Source organism: Mytilus californianus, unplaced genomic scaffold (assembly GCF_021869535.1).
Source record: "Mytilus californianus isolate M0D057914Y unplaced genomic scaffold, xbMytCali1.0.p SCAF_12, whole genome shotgun sequence".
Taxonomy (NCBI): domain Eukaryota; kingdom Metazoa; phylum Mollusca; class Bivalvia; order Mytilida; family Mytilidae; genus Mytilus; species Mytilus californianus.
The window spans coordinates 55,745,827-55,759,223 of record NW_026262604.1 but is presented as its reverse complement, the minus strand read 5'-3'; the positions used below and the strand labels follow the sequence as shown (position 1 = coordinate 55,759,223).

The 13,397-nt window shown below is 32.7% G+C and overlaps 1 long non-coding RNA gene across 2 annotated transcripts; it reads right to left on the bottom strand.

The window, feature by feature from the left end:
- Positions 1–581: 581 nt before the first annotated feature.
- On the bottom strand, positions 582–13,166 carry LOC127722047 (uncharacterized). 2 transcript variants are annotated; one of them, XR_007991618.1, is made up of 3 exons: positions 13,113–13,166; positions 1,128–1,221; positions 582–839 (listed from the first exon to the last, which is right to left on the bottom strand). It is a non-coding gene; the product is annotated as an uncharacterized LOC127722047 (long non-coding RNA). The 2 variants fall into 2 exon arrangements; XR_007991617.1 differs by lacking the exon at positions 13,113–13,166 and adding an exon at positions 6,010–6,116.
- Positions 13,167–13,397: the final 231 nt, after the last annotated feature.

The following is a 13,397-nucleotide window of genomic DNA, read 5'->3' as shown; positions in this document are numbered from 1 at the left end:
CTTTAGGGAATAAGTCAGCGAAACGAACCTTCTCGTGCGACTGGGATTCCAACACACAACACCAGTGGTGACAAACTAGTGATCACTGTAGATGACATACCCGGACCACTTACAAGATGAATAACAAAAATTAAACACATATGGTTCTTTAAGTATATTTATGAAAATAGGGAGATGTGGTATGGTTACCAAAGGGAAAACTATCCACCATAGACCAAAGGACGAGGATATCAATAACTATGGGTCAGCGTCCGTCCTTTAGCAATTAACAAAACCCATTGCATATAGTAAGATATTAAAGGCAATGAATTGATTTAAAAGAGAAAACCAACGGCCTGATTCAACAAATGAAAAACAAATAAGCTAGACACTGAGCAATGACAACCATCAAATGTCTTGGGACAGTGGCGGTTTATTGTTTATTTTGAATTATCTTATGAATTTTGTCTCTTATACATTCACCTAGTTATATTTCATAACATAAACAATATGCGTATCTTGTACTGTTATTTCTGAATATAAGTATTTTAGGATTAAATATAACACCTGATCCTATGAAAATAAAATATACATGCCTATATACTCCCATTCCACATAATTGTCATCACTTACTATCCCTCGTCGGATATCACAACGTGTATTAGCGTTAGCCCCTATACCTATCTGGTATCCAGGTCCGGTGATTCCAATATCCGTAATCAAGCTTATCCATACATTGTCGGAGGCCATAGCCTGGAACTGGAATGACTCGTCCGTAGGCTTAATACAATAATCTGATAAATCAATTCTTTCATATCCTTCTGGAGTTGTTATGTTAATATGTTTTACTATTGTCGATGCTGTAAAGTAATCAATGTTAGTTGATACAAACTGAAAATTAAATAGAGGCATATGTAATACATCATTCTTTCACACAGATAATATGTTAGAACTGTGCTGACGACGACGATTTAAGCAACTATATAGGTCACCGTTCTTTGTTTGTTTTTTGTTTTGTTTTATTTTGTTGTATTTTTGTTGTTCTACATGATTTTGATTTTGCCATTTGATAAGGGACTTTCTTTCCTTGGAGTCGGTATTTTGTTATTTTACCTTTTACATAAATATCGAAATATAAATATATTTACCATGTTTACCATTCAGAACATGAAGTATAGGAATCCAGAACGTATGACACAGGATATTCATATTGTCCTTCATAATTTTCAGTCTATGGCTGGCCTTGCAAATTAAAGTGAAAACGAAGAATTCCTAAATAACTACATATTAATCAATCTGGAATCTTATTAAAATTTGCATTCAATCACATTCACATTTACATTTAGAAAAATCCAAAACAAGATATTTCACAATATATAGTAAATCATGGGAAAAAACATTAACGTTTCAGTTGGAATATATCATGATTGTTTGTTTATTACAATAACACAACATATATAATCTTGACGTTGCCTCGTTGGCCTAATGGTCTAATTCGTTCAATTACTGTACCACTAGCCTGTCAACACTGAGGTTGTGAATTCTAACCACCAACAATTTGATTTTGTTCTGATTATTATTCTTATTCTGTTTTTCTTTCGAGGTGTTTTTGTTTTTCAATATGTCGCTTAAATGTTTAGTTTATGATATCAAACAGTTTATACGCTTTTGAAACTGACACTGTTTAACACTTTCAGAGTTATCTCCCGAATACTGTTTTACTTATTATCTCTACTTCTTTGCAGCCGTAAAAAGAAATCGAAAAATTCTATATTTTTATAATCCTATATAATTATATATTCAGGATTTTTTTTTAAATATTGACCGAGGCGATACAGATAACCCATATAAGAGTTATTCTCCCTTTTGTATTTGATATAAGTGAAATGTATTTGTAACTGGCAAACCATAAGTGATAAAGACTTTAGATCTTTTGAATTGAGATCCTTGATCCACAAAAAGAAAATGATATCATGGTCAATGATCAAGGTCATGTCCTAGATTTTGATTTTGGATTATCGCTTCTCCTCAGAAACCGTATAGGAAATTGACAAAATGTTTTTACTAAACCGTTAGTTGCGACAATTCGAAACATATATATTTTTGTTAAAAGTGTGCGTTGACATTTAATGGGAATTTTCTCCGCTCTAATGTATAAAACTAGCTGTTTTGTGATATAACTCAATAACCATCTATAGTAGTGACTAAGGGCCTTTTGATTTAATGTCCCTGCTTGGTGACCTTTAGATTTAGGTCAAGATCAAAGATAAATTTGGCGTTCTAGATTTTGACCTTGCTATAAATTTATATTGATACATTATAAAGCCACGGGGTCTTTTTCATTAGATTTGTAGACATATGACCTTGAAAAGGTCAGCCGGAGGTGACATTATGGAAAACGGAAGAAACCATTTGCTGTACTGGTTTCAATTAAAAGTACATAGAACCATATATTTTTGGAAAATAACCTACAAGATGATACCGGAAGGGAAATTTTGTAAACCGGACGTAGAAACTAATATCCCTTATTTCAAGTAAAAGTGTATACATGTATATATATATATACTTTTTCACTTTTTTGGTCTTTTGGAAAATGTTGTTTGTGCTGTATTTAGACCCCTCTAACAAGAAATTTGTTTTACATGCACACGTATAAAAATTGCGGTTTTTATCCAACGCAATCATAGGTTTGAACGTTGTTTTCAATTAAGACCTGTTTATATTTTTTCGTTTGGGCTTGTATTATATTTGCCTTCGGGTTTATATGATCCGTTCATCCTATTTTGAGTCCTCAAAATTCAAGAGTCTATCCTAAATTGAGGTAAATTGTATGGCTTTCCAAATACCGTTTCGATTCCTAACATCACTGAAGAGACATTAATTGTCGAAATCCGGATATGGTGTACAAAAACTTTTGCACCTTTTTTTTTGCGGTATATCATCTTTTCCGCAAGTTTATTGTTTTCTGGTTAGTATTAAATTTATAATTAAGATCCATTTATTACATCGGTAATCCGTTTATTTGGCAATCGCCAATGGCAGTCAGCAGGGTTTAAGAACATTTGTTGTTCGACCTGTTAGTCAAATGCGTTTTGTTAGAATATACTTTTTCACTTTTTTGGACTTTTGGAAAATGTTGTGTGCTGTATTTAGACCCCTCTAACAAGAAATTTGTTTTGCATGCACACGTATAAAAATTGCGGTATTTATCCAACGCAATCATAGGTTTGAACGTTGTTTTCAATTTAGACTTGTTTATATTTTTTCGTTTGGGCTTGTATTATATTTGCCTTCGGGTTTATATGATCCGTTCATCCTATTTTGACTCCTCAAAATTCAAGAGTCTATCCTAAATTGAGGTAAATTGTATGGCTTTCCAAATACCGTTTCGATTCCTAACATCACTTAAGAGACATTAATTGTCGAAATCCGGATATGGTGTACAAAAACCTTTGCACCTTTTGTTTGCGGTATATCATCTTTTCCGCAAGTTTATTGTTTTCTGTTTAGTATTAAATTTATAATTACGATCCATTTATTACATCGGTGATCCGTTTATTTGGCAATCGCCAATGGCAGTCAGCAGGGTTTAAGAACATTTGTTGTTCGACCTGTTAGTCAAATGCGTTTTGCTAGAATATACTTTTTCACTTTTTTGGTCTTTTGGAAAATGTTGTTTGTGCTGTATTTAGACCCCTCTAACAACAAATTTGTTTTGCATGCACACGTATAAAAATTGCGGTTTTTATCCAACGCAATCATAGGTTTGAACGTTATTTCAATTTAGACTTGTTTATATTTTTTCGTTTGGGCTTGTATTATATTTGCCTTCGGGTTTATATGATCCGTTCATCCTATTTTGACTCCTCAAAATTCAAGAGTCTATCCTAAATTGAGGTAAATTGTATGGCTTTCCAAATACCGTTTCGATTCCTAACATCACTTAAGAGACATTAATTGTCGAAATCCGGAAATGGTGTACAAAAACTTTTGCACCTTTTTTTTTGCGGTATATCATCTTTTCCGCAAGTTTATTGTTTTCTGGTTAGTATTAAATTTATAATTAAGATCCATTTATTACATCGGTGATCCGTTTATTTGGCAATCGCCAATGGCAGTCAGCAGGGTTTAAGAACATTTGTTGTTCGACCTGTTAGTCAAATGCGTTTTGTTAGAATATACTTTTTCACTTTTTTGGACTTTTGGAAAATGTTGTGTGCTGTATTTAGACCCCTCTAACAAGAAATTTGTTTTGCATGCACACGTATAAAAATTGCGGATTTTATCCAACGCAATCATAGGTTTGAACGTTGTTTTCAATTTAGACTTGTTTATATTTTTTCGTTTGGGCTTGTATTATATTTGCCTTCGGGTTTATATGATCCGTTCATCCTATTTTGACTCCTCAAAATTCAAGAGTCTATCCTAAATTGAGGTAAATTGTATGGCTTTCCAAATACCGTTTCGATTCCTAACATCACTGAAGAGACATTAATTGTCGAAATCCGGATATGGTGTACAAAAACTTTTGCACCTTTTTTTTTGCGGTATATCATCTTTTCCGCAAGTTTATTGTTTTCTGTTTAGTATTAAATTTATAATTAAGATCCATTTATTACATCGGTGTTCCGTTTATTTGTCAATCGCCAATGGCAGTCAGCAGGGTTTAAGAACATTTGTTGTTCGACCTGTTAGTCAAATGCGTTTTGTTAGAATATACTTTTTCACTTTTTTGGACTTTTGGAAAATGTTGTTTGTGCTGTATTTAGACCCCTCTAACAAGAAATTTGTTTTGCATGCACACGTATAAATATTGCGGTTTTTATCCAACGCAATCATAGGTTTGAACGTTGTTTTCAATTTAGAATTGTTTATATTTTTTCGTTTGGGCTTGTATTATATTTGCCTTCGGGTTTATATGATCCGTTCATCCTATTTTGACTCCTCAAAATGCAAGAGTCTATCCTAAATTGAGGTAAATTGTATGACTTTCCAAATACCGTTTCGATTCCTAACATCACTTAAGAGACATTAATTGTCGAAATCCGGATATGGTGTACAAAAACCTTTGCACCTTTTGTTTGCGGTATATCATCTTTTCCGCAAGTTTATTGTTTTCTGTTTAGTATTAAATTTATAATTACGATCCATTTATTACATCGGTGTTCCGTTTATTTGTCAATCGCCAATGGCAGTCAGCAGGGTTTAAGAACATTTGTTGTTCGACCTGTTAGTCAAATGCGTTTTGTTAGAATACACTTTTTCACTTTTTTGGTCTTCTGGAAAATGTTGTTTCTGCTGTATTTAGACCCCTCTAACAAGAAATTTGTTATGCATGCACACGTATAAAAATTGCGGTTTTTATCCAACGCAATCATAGGTTTGAACGTTGTTTTCAATTTAGACTTGTTTATATATATATATATTTTTGGAATAAGCGTAAAGTTGGCTATTAGTTGATACCGGAAGTGACTTTAATTTGACTGAAATTTGTTTATTGTCTTGCTTAATTAAAAAAAAAACACAAATTAAAAAAAAAAGATTTCTTATCTTAAGTGAATTTGGATGGAAAGACCTCCCATTGTTCTCGGAACAATTGGTTTTTAATTAATATTTGAGTATGTTACAGCAAATCTCTTCACTCTGTATCTAGATACTCATAATATTAAGAAATGAACTAAAACTCGTAAGATAGAAACATAGATTAATTTCAAATGCAATAAAAATGCATTAAGTAAAATCGAAATTTTATATATGTTTCAGAAAGTATATACATGTATATTTCTACTTAATACTTTATTGAAAATATCTGATTTGACAAATATTTAGATCTCCCGTAAACAAAATTCAACTTTTTTTTAACCAATTAAACTTTATCGAATCAATAACTCAACAACAGCTGAATTCAATGTTATGCAATTAAATAAAACTGTATAATTTCAATAGATTATACATACATAGTAATTTAAAAATGTTACCTAATAATGTTTTTTTCTATTAAAAGAACCTTCTAAAATTAATAAGAATTACCTGGTCAATACGAAAAATCCCTCAACAACTACTAGTTTATATTGTTCCCCTGGAATCGCATGATGACAACTGACGAATACTTTAAAATGGACGTGTTTGTTGATCACTTGTTTTGCTTCGTTTTACCAATGAAATGTCGTGTTTGGTACATTTCGAAATATTCAATTTACAAACCAGGATATTAATTTTTTTTTTCTTGAAAAAAGATTATGATGTTCATTTGATATCAACTCCCAGACCAGTTGTTTCCATTTGACTAGTAATTATTCCTTTGAAAGTGATGGCATTTATTATTTATAATAATTTACCATAGAGGATAAATCCAATTCGTAAATTATGGGGCTAGGTTCGATAATTATTAATCAATACATCCTACTTCTATTTTTAAATAGAAGAAATCGACATCTTATTTTCAATAACAAACAATTTAACACATTTCATAAAAACAAGACAGATATCATATACCTGGGAACATCAGTTTCGTTGGTCGCTGTATTCATGTTTGTTTTTCGTTTTCGTTTACTGATTTGTAAATTTATCAGATCGTTGCTTATTTCTTTTAACCTGATTTTACATTTCGTCCTTTTATAGCTAACTATACGTTAAGGTTTTGCACATAGTTAAAGTCCGTTCAGTGACCTATATATAGTTACTTACTTATATAGCATTTGATCTCCGGTTGATAGTTGTTTCTCTGTCGAAATCATACCACATCTTTTTATTTCTCTATAGTGTAGTAAATATAGCTACAGCAGTTGATAAGGTGAGTGACTACACCAGGAAGATGCATTCTTCAACTTCTCAATAACAAGATGAAAGAAGTAATGCCACGTCACGAGAACGAGATAGATAAGTAATGCCACATAACAAGAGCAATAGAAGTTATGTCAGGCCACAAGAATATGGTGTGAGAAGTTATGTCACATCATAAAAGCAAGATGAGAGAAGTAATGTTACGTCACAAGAGCAAGAGCAAGATAAGAGAAGTAATGTCACATAACAAGAGAAAGAGAAGTAATGTCACGCCACAAGAGCATGTTGAGAGAAGTATTGTCATATCACAAGAGCATGATGAGAGAATTAATTTTACACAAGAGCAAGATAAGGGAAATAATGTCACTTCACAAGAATGAATTAAGAGAAGTAATGTCACATCACAACGGCAAGATAAGAACAATAATGTCACATCACAGAAGCAAGATGAGAGAAGCAATGTCACGTCACAAGAGCAAAATCAGAGACGTAATGTCACATATTAAAAGCAAGATAAGAGAAGTAATGTCGCATCATAAGAGTAAGATGAGAGTATTTATGTCACACCATACAAGCAAGATCAGAGAAGTAATGTCACATCATAAGAGTAAGATGAGAGTAGTGATGTCACACCATACGAGCACGATAAGAGAAGTAATGTCACATCATAAGAGTAAGATAAGAGAAGTAATGTCACACCATACGAGCAAGATCAGAGAAGTAATGTCTCATCCTAGGAGTAAGATGAGAGTAGTTATGTCACATCATACGAGCAAGATAAGAGAAGTAATGTCACATCATAAGAGGAAAATGCGAGACATCGTCAGAGTAAGATGGGAGAAGTAATGTCACAACATAAGAACAAGATGAGATAAGTAATCATGGTAATGTCACATCATAAGATAAAAAATAAGAGAAGTAATGCCACATCACAAAAGCAAGTTCAGAGAAGTAATGTCACTTCACAAGATCAGGATGAAAGACGTAATGCCAGATCAAAAAAGCTAGATGAACAAAGTAATGTCACATCATAAGAGGAAGATGAGAGACATCGTAAGAGTAAGATGAGAGAAGTAATGTCAAATCATAAGAACAAGATGAGAGAAGTAATGTTACATCACAAGATAAAAAAAAGAGAAGTAATGTCACATCACAAAAGCAAGACCAGAGAAGTAATATCACTTCAAAAGATCAGGATGAAAGAGTAATGCCAGATCACAAAAACTAGATGAAAAAAGTAATGTCACATCACTAGATCAAGGTCAGAGAAGTAATGTCACATCATAAGAGTAAGATGAGAGTAGTTATGTCACACCATACCCATACGAGCAAGATAAGAGAAGTAATTTCACCTCATAAGAGTAAGATGAGAGAAGTAATGTCACACCATAAAAGCAATTTCAGAGAAGTAATGTCTCATCATAAGAGTAAGATGAAAGACATCATAAGAGTAAGATGAAAGTAGTAATGTCACATCACTAGATAAAAATACGAGCAGTAATATCACATCACAAAAGCATGATGACAGAAGCAATGTCACGTCACAAGAGCAAAATCAGAGACGTAATGTCTCATCATAAAAGCAAGATAAGAGAAGTAATATCGCATCATAAGAGTAAGATGAGAGTAGTTATGTCACACCATAAGAGCTAGATCAGAGAAGTAATGTCTCATCATAGGAGTAAGATTAGAGTAGTTATGTCACACCAAACGAGCAAGATAAAAGAAGTAATGTCACAACATAAGAGTAAGATGAGAGTAGTTATGTCACACCATACGAGCACAAGTCACATCATACGAGCAAGATAAGAGAAGCAATGTCACATCATAAGAGTAAGATAAGATAAGTAATGTCACAACATACGAGCAAGATCAGAGGAGTAATGTCTCATCATAAGAGTAAGATGGGAGAAATAATGTAACACCATAAGAGCAAGTTCAGAGAAGTAATGTTTCATCATAAGAGTAAGATCAAAGAAGTAATGTCACATCATAAGAGTAAGATGAGAGTAGTAATTTCACGTCACAAGATAGAAATAAGAGCAGTAATGTCACATCACAATAGCTGGATCAGAGAAGTTATGGCACTTCACAAGATCAGGAAGAAAGAAGTTATGTCGCATTAATAAGATGATAGTAGTAATGTCACACCACAAGATAAAAATAAGAGCAATAATATCACATCACAAAAGCATGATGAGAGAAGCAATGTCACGTCACAAGAGCAAAATCAGAGACGCAATGTCTCATTATAAAAGCAAGATAAGAGAAGTAATATCGCATCATAAGAGTAAGATGAGAGTAGTTATGTCACACCATACGAGCAAGATAAGAGAAGTAATGTCACATCATAAGAGTAAAATGAGAGAAGTAATGTGACTTCACAAGATCAGGAAGAAAGAAGTAATGTCACATCACAAGTGCAAGATCAGAGAAGTAATGTCACATAATAAGAGTAAGATGAGAGTAGTGATGTCACACCGTATGAGCAAAATAAGAGAGTAATGTCACATCATAAGGGTAAGATGGGAGAAGAAATGTAACACCGTAAGAGCAAGTTCAGAGAAGTAATGTTATATCATAATAGTAAGATCAAAGAAGTTATGTCACATCATAAGAGTAAGATGAGAGTAGTAATGTCACGTCACAAGATAGAAATAAGAGCAGTAATGTCACATCACAAAAGCTTGATCAGAGAAGTAATGGCACTTCACAAGATCAGGAAGAAAGAAGTAATGTCGCATCATAAGAGTAATATGATAGTAGTAATGTCACACCACAAGATAAAAATAAGAGCAGTAATATCACATCACAAAAGCATGATGAGAGAAGCAATGTCACGTCACGAGAGCAAAATCAGAGACGTAATGTCTCATCATAAAAGGAAGATAAGAGAAGTAATGTCGCATCATAAGAGTAAGATGAGAGTAGTTATGTCACACCATAAGAGCAAGATCAGAGAAGTAATGTCTCATCATAGGAGTAAGATTAGAGTAGTTATGTCACACCAAACGAGCAAGATAAAAGAAGTAATGTCACATCATAAGAGTAAGATGAGAGTAGTTATGTCACACCATACGAGCACATGTCACATCATACGAGCAAGATAAGAGAAGTAATGTCACATCATAAGAGTAAGATAAGAGAAGTAATGTCACACCATACGAGCAAGATCAGAGAAGTAATGTCTTATCATAGGAGTAAGATGAGATCAGTTGTGTAACACCATACAAGCAAGATAAGAAAAGTAATGTCACATCATAAGAGGAAGATGAGACAAGTAATGTTGCGTCATCAGAACAAGATGAGAGAAGTAATGTTACATCACAAGATAAAAATAAGAGAAGTAATGTCACATCACAAAAGCAAGATCAGAGAAGTAATGTCACTTCAAAAGATCAGGATGAAAGAAGTAATGCCAGATCACAAAAGCTAGATAAAAGGAGGAATGTCACATCACAAGAGCAAGATCAGAGAAGTAATGTCACATCATAAGAGTAAGATGAGAGTAGTTATGTCACACCATACGAGCAAGATAAGAGAAGTAATGTCACATCATAAGAGTAAAATGAGAGAAGTAATGTGACTTCACAAGATCAGGAAGAAAGAAGTAATGTCACATCACAAGTGCAAGATCAGAGAAGTAATGTCACATAATAAGAGTAAGATGAGAGTAGTGATGTCACACCATATGAGCAAAATAAGAGAGCAATGTCACATCATAAGGGTAAGATGGGAGAAGTAATGTAACACCATAAGAGCAAGTTCAGAGAAGTAATGTTTCATCATAAGAGTAAGATCAAAGAAGTAATGTCACATCGTAAGAGTAAGATGAGAGTAATAATGTCACTTTTATTTGTTTATTTGGCAATCGCCAATGGCAGTCAGCAGGGTTTAAGAACATTTGTTGTTCGACCTGTTGGTCAAATGCGTTTTGTTAGAATATACTTTTTCACTTTTTTGGTCTTTTGGAAAATGTTGTTTGTGCTGTATTTAGACCCCTCTAACAAGAAATTTGTTTTGAATGCACATGTATAAAAATTGCGGTTTTTATCCAACGCAATCATAGGTTTGAACGTTGTTTTCAATTATGACTTGTTTATATTTTTTCGTTTGGGCTTGTATTATATTTGCCTTCGGGTTTATATGATCCGTTCATCCTATTTTGACTCCTCAAAATTCAAGAGTCTATCCTAAATTGAGGTAAATTGTATGGCTTTCCAAATACCGTTTCGATTCCTAACATCACTGAAGAGACATTAATTGTCGAAATCCGGATGTACAAAAACCTTTGCACCTTTTGTTTGCGGTATATCATCTTTTCCGCAAGTTTATTGTTTTCTGTTTAGTATTAAATTTATAATTAAGATCCATTTATTACATCGGTGATCCGTTTATTTGGTAATCGCCAATGGCAGTCAGCAGGGTTTAAGAACATTTGTTGTTCGACCTGTTAGTCAAATGCGTTTTGTTAGAATATACTTTTTCACTTTTTTGGTCTTTTGGAAAATGTTGTTTGTGCTGTATTAAGACCCCTCTAACAAGAAATTTGTTTTGCATGCACACGTATAAAAATTGCGGTTTTTATCCAACGCAATCATAGGTTTGAACGTTGTTTTCAATTTAGACTTGTTTATATTTTTTCGTTTGGGCTTGTATTATATTTGCCTTCGGGTTTATATGATCCGTTCATCCTATTTTGACTCCTCAAAATTCAAGAGTATATCCTAAATTGAGGTAAATTGTATGGCTTTCCAAATACCGTTTCGATTCCTAACATCACTGAAGAGACATTAATTTTCGAAATCCGGATATGGTGTACAAAAACCTTTGCACCTTTTGTTTGCGGTATATCATCTTTTCCGCATGTTTATTGTTTTCTGTTTAGTATTAAATTTATAATTAAGATCCATTTATTACATCGGTGATCCGTTTATTTGGCAATCGCCAATGGCAGTCAGCAGGGTTTAAGAACATTTGTTGTTCGACCTGTTAGTCAAATGCGTTTTGTTAGAATATACTTTTTCACTTTTTTGGTCTTTTGGAAAATGTTGTTTGTGCTGTATTTAGACCCCTTTGACAAGACATTTGTTTTGAATGCACACGTATAAAAATTGCGGTTTTTATCCAACGCAATCATAGGTTTGAACGTTGTTTTCAATTTAGACTTGTTTATATTTTTTCGTTTGGGCTTGTATTATATTTGCCTTCGGGTTTATATGATCCGTTCATCCTATTTTGACTCCTCAAAATTCAAGAGTCTATCCTAAATTGAGGTAAATTGTATGGCTTTCCAAATACCGTTTCGATTCCTAACATCACTGAAGAGACATTAATTTCGAAATCCGGATATGGTGTACAAAAACCTTTGCACCTTTTGTTTGCGGTATATCATCTTTTCCGCAAGTTTATTGTTTTCTGTTTAGTATTAAATTTATAATTAAGATCCATTTATTACATCGGTGATCCGTTTATTTGGCAATCGCCAATGGCAGTCAGCAGGGTTTAAGAACATTTGTTGTTCGACCTGTTAGTCAAATGCGTTTTGTTAGAATATACTTTTTCACTTTTTTGGTCTTTTGGTAAATGTTGTTTGTGCTGTATTTAGACCCCTCTAACAAGAAATTTGTTTTGCATGTACACGTATAAAAATTGCGGTTTTTATCCAACGCAATCATAGGTTTGAACGTTGTTTTCAATTTAGACTTGTAGATATATATATATATATATATATATAAACCATATATTTTTGGAATAAGCGTAAAGTTGGCTATTAGTTGACACCGGAAGTGACTTTTTGACTGTTTGACTGGAATTTGTTTATTGTCTTGCTTAATTAAAAAAAAAACACAAATTAAAAAAAAGAATTTCTTATCTTAAGTGAATTTGGATGGAAAGACCTCCCATTGTTCTAGGAACAATTGGTTTTTAATTAATATTTGAGTATGTTACAGCAAATCTCTTCACTCTGTATCTAGATACTCATAATATTAAGAAATGAACTAAAACTCGTAAGATAGAAACATAGATTAATTTCAAATGCAATAAAAATGCATTAAGTAAAATCGAAACTTTATATATGTTTCAGAAAGTATATACATGTATATTATTACTTAATACTTTATTGAAAATAACTGATTTGACAAATATTTAGATCTCCCGTAAACAAAATTCAACTTTTTTTTAACCAATTAAACTTTATCGAATCAATAACTTAACAACAGCTGAATTCAATGTTATGCAATTAAATAAAACTGTATAATTTCAATAGATTATACATACATAGTAATTTAAAAATGTTACCTAATAATGTTATATTAAAAGAACCTTCTAAAATTAATAAGAATTACCTGGTCAATACGAAAAATCCCTCAACAACTACTAGTTTATATTGTTCCCCTGGAATCGCATGATGACAACTGACGAATACTTTAGAATGGACGTGTTTGTTGATCACTTGTTTTGCTTCGTTTTACCAATGAAATGTCGTGTTTTGTACATTTCGAAATATTCAATTTACAAAACAGGATATTTATTATTTTTTCATGAAAAAAGATTATGATGTTCATTTGATATCAACTCCCAGACCAGTTGTTTCCATTTGACTAGTAATTTCCTTTGAAAGTGATGGCATT